The sequence below is a fragment of the Oratosquilla oratoria genome, chromosome 39 (genome assembly GCF_046742065.1).
Source record: "Oratosquilla oratoria isolate Oo_2021 chromosome 39, ASM4674206v1, whole genome shotgun sequence".
NCBI lineage: Eukaryota > Metazoa > Arthropoda > Malacostraca > Stomatopoda > Squillidae > Oratosquilla > Oratosquilla oratoria.
The window spans coordinates 31,531,007-31,535,550 of NC_134815.1; positions in this window are offsets into that span (position 1 = coordinate 31,531,007).

The following is a 4,544-nucleotide window of genomic DNA, read 5'->3' on the forward strand; positions in this document are numbered from 1 at the left end:
GCAAGAACACGTCTCGCAAGAGAGCCGCGGATTACGAGGGAGGAGTAGAGAGAAACAATATGGTCAGTACCAATTTTTTTTTCTTTTTCTTTTTTCTTTTTTTTCTTTTTTTCTTTTCTTTCCTTTTCTATTCTTTTCTTTTATTTTATTTCATTTTATTGTCTTATTTTTCCTTTTATTTTCTTTTATTTTATTTTATTTTCTCTTCTTTTCTTTTCGTTTTCTTTAATTGATTTTTAAAAATTTCGTCGTATTGTCTGGCGGTAAAATTAATTGTTTCATTGTCTGAATAGATAGATACTCGAAATCATTTCAACCTGTTTTGAGTGGAAAAAAGCCATTTGTAATGGCCTCGTAATAATAGAGCCTTTATTTATAACGAAACAGAAAAGTGTTATAATCAGGTGCCACACTATGTCTGGACGTTAGCTAACATATAATAAAATAGAGCAAGTGTTTATGTAAGAATATAAATGTACACATACATTTCAATCGTTGACTATCAGGTCCTCTCTTAGGCAGAAAATATCAAAATTTGCATTAGCCTGTGCATTCAGAAATTTAGTTGCTGAGATTTTCAATTTTGTTTTTAACACTACCATTCCGTATATAGCTAAGCTGCCTCTTGAACTGGTTAAACAGCATTGCAGATAAAAGTAAAGACAAGGGATCTCTCTATAATAGTCTACTGCAGAACTGTCGCCTGCCATTTAGGCATATGCAGTGCAACTAAAAGTAATAAAGATAAGGGTGGGAAATCATGCATTATATGCAGATTACAGACGTCAAGGGTGCGAATATCACATACACACACACAAACACGCACACACACACACACACACACACACACACACACACACACACACACACACACACACACACACACACACACACACACACACACACACACACACACACACAAACACACACACACACACACACACAAATGTATATATATATATATATATATATATATATATATATATATATGTATGTATATATATATATATACAGTATATATATATATATATATATATATATATATATATGTGTGTGTGTGTGTGTGTGTGTGTGTGTGTGTGTGTGTGTGTGTGTGTGTGTGTGTGTGCAATGGAAGAAAAGGGGTGGGAAGATGGAAGTGCAGGGCAAGTAAGAGAGAAGTGAAGACAATTTGTGGAAGAAAGGAAAGGAGGAGAAAGGATAGGAGTTGGGAAAGAATAGGAGAAAGAGGGAGACGAGGAGAATTGGAGAGGAAGCGTGGGGGAGGAGGGAGAAGACGGGGGAGGAGGAAGAGGGGAGGAGAAAGGAAGTTCATGTATATTCTCCTCTCGCCTCGGTGTCTTTCATTCATTACATTTTCTCTCCATTCTTCACAGCCCTCTTCCCGTGTGATCCTCTTTCTCGTCCTTTCCATGACGAACAGAATTTTGCTTTTTCCTTCGCTCTCCTCCCCTGATTCCCTTCCTTCCCTTCTACGTCGCCCTCCTTCTCCCTCTGTCCTTTTCTTCCTTCTTCTCTCCTCCTCCTTTCCCTCTCTCCTTCTTCTCTGTCTTATCCCTTTCTTCCTCCTCCTCTTATTCGTTATTCTTCTATTTTATCATCTCATCCTTTTCCTTTTCTCCTTCTTCCTTGTTTTCTCTATCTTCTTTATTTCTCTCCTCTTCCTCCCTTTTTTCCCCCTTTTCCTTCCATTTCTCCTCTTAATCCCCCTCTTCCTCCTCCTCCTCCTCCTCCCCCTCCTCCTCCCCCTCCTCCTCCCCCTCCTCCTTTCCTCCTCCTCCTCCTCCTCCTACTCCAGCTACTTCTCCTTCATCACCTCCAATTCCTCTACTTCCTCCACCTTCTTCTCCTCCTCCTCTCCATCTTCTCTTTGTCTTTCCTCTCTTCCTTTTCCTCCTCTTCCTTTTCCTCCTCCTCCTCCTCGTTTTCCCTCCTCCTCCTCCTCCCTCCTCGGCTTGACCACCGATTCAGACGGAAAGGCAAGGGTCGGAAAAATCTCGACACAAAGAACCTGGACGAAACGCACCGGACGAGACTCGGCAGCCCCGGCTCGGCCGGAGAGCGCGCGGCTGAGTGGGAAGGCAAACGGCGAGTTCATAGTATTGAACTTTTTTTTTTTCCTTTATTTCTGGGATTCGGGAGCGGTGCATGGCAAATATTGACGATATTAATATTTTGCGAATATTGACAATATGGTGACCATTTTACCTCCGTGCTGACTGCAATAGATGGTCTTCTTCATTGTGCATTTTGTGGGCAAGTAACTTATCATTTTTTTCTTCGTGAGGTTTTGGGAAAAACAAAAGTATTCCTGCATTCACTTTTTCGAGAAGAGATTGTAGGGAAATGAGGGGGAGGAGGAGGGGAAGGATGGGAGGTGGAGGGGGAGGAGGAGGGGGAGCTGGAGGGGAGGAGGAGGGGGAGCTGGAGGGGGAGGAGGAGGGAATAGGGGGAGAAGGAGGGGTAAGGGGGATAAGGGGCGCATTCATTACTGAATTGTTACATTGCTTGCGCTCGGGAATGGAAAGAACCTTTTTTGTCTTCAGCAACAATGAAAACTTTCATGGCGCCATCGGCCATTTTCTACGGGGGAAGGAGGAGGACCTTTACTCTTTGCAAAGATATAAATTCCCTCCTCCAGGTCAATTCCATACGGCTCTGTGAGAGTGAAAAAGTAACGTTATTGTTCAAGTCAGCCTTTTTGCATGGGTCCTTCTTCCTTTCAGGTAAAGGTCAATGTTCAGTAATAGATAACCGCATGTATTTGTGTATCATATATTCATGTATGTGTTTGTATGCATGTCAGTTTCCGAATAGGCATCCATCGAGCTCCTTGTTAATCTCGATCGTGTCTGTAATGAATTAAGATGGAAAAAGTTAATGTGGTCGGTAAGATGAATATGCATATATACAGTATATATATATATATATATATATATATATATATATATATATATATATATATATATATATATACCTGTATATATATATATATATGTATATATATATATATATATATATATATATATATATGTGTGTGTGTGTGTGTGTGTGTGTGTGTGTGTGTGCATGTGAGATTTGAGAAAGTCAACAGCAACAGTGTCATTATTGGTCTTGTAGTGAACCTATTCCTTTTCTCTTATATACCTGTAGAGCTTTTGGGGTCAGAGCTCATGTAACGTGACCTCTTCCAGTGCACGACCAATATATTAACCCGTGTTGCCAATACCTGGTATAACTCCCTCCCTGAGAATGACCGATTCTGGCCGAAAGATGTCTCAATTAAAAAGAGATTACTAGTTCAAAGTGTCATTTGTATTTCTACTCAGCAGCCTTAGGGCTCGTCCACACTGAGCCTCATGTTGCGTCAACACGTTACTCAGCGTGTTGATTGTAGTGTTGCGGGCGGGCTTTTTTAACACGCCATGCACCTCACAACCATTCTAATTTCATGCAATGGGGCAGTGCTCACCTTGACGCAAAGGGGAGAAGGTATGTCGCGCGCAAAGCTTTCCAGGATGGTACCTGTATCCGAGTGGATAAGGAGCAAACCTCTCGCATTTATAGATTAACTACAGCGGCATCTTTGCATTTGAAACGTGAAGTACAAAGAATACAAGAGGAGGGACTTAAGAAATACAAGTTTGGAAGCAATTAAAGCAAAAATGTCTCACAATAAGAATTGTGATCTGGTCAGTGAGGATACACATCCTTCCCTCGACAATGTATGACTAACGCTCCGCAGCACTCCAGGTATTAACAAACAGAGTGGACACTGCGCTGTATTCAACACTGCCAACTGCCTCATGCAGCGCTACACGAGGCTCAGTGTGGGCAAGGGGCTAGGCTATACACCTGCCAAAAAGCGCGTCATTAGAGAAAAAGGAAAGCTTCAGCACAAGCTCAATAATGCCATTATTGCTGTTGACTTTCTCAAATCTTGCATTCAACTTAACCTCATCTCGAAATATGTACATATACACACATATATACATGTCTATATATATTCAAATGTGTATGTGTATATATGCATGTTTATATGCATACGTATGCATATACTTTTAACATTTAGTATGTTTAAAAAAGAGCCACACTAGGAGAAAATCCCAGAAAAAGTAAACAGGGTTTCTGAATAATTTGGTCTCCCTTTTGAGACCTTCTTCAATAGACTATGGACTATGAACTACCCAGGACAGGCAACCCACTCGAGCGGAATCAGATTCTGTGGGAGGGGAAGAGAAGTCTGTAGGAAAATGAAATGATACTTGTGTATGAAAGAGGGCTATTGCCACTAAGCACTGTGGTATTTATCGGGATTTGCATCGTGTCTCAGGAGGCATGGGCAGGAGACTTGAATATCGAAGCTTGCTTCTATATCAACCAAAAGCGGGAAAATGGTCGGGGAGGTAAACAGACTGACACACAGAGTAGGGAAATTGTACAAGATGAGATCATGCCTTAATGGGTGGTCAGGAAAGGACGGGGGAAGAGAGGATCAGTCTGTCTGTAATTACTCGAAGGAAAGCGTTTGAGCTAATTGGGTA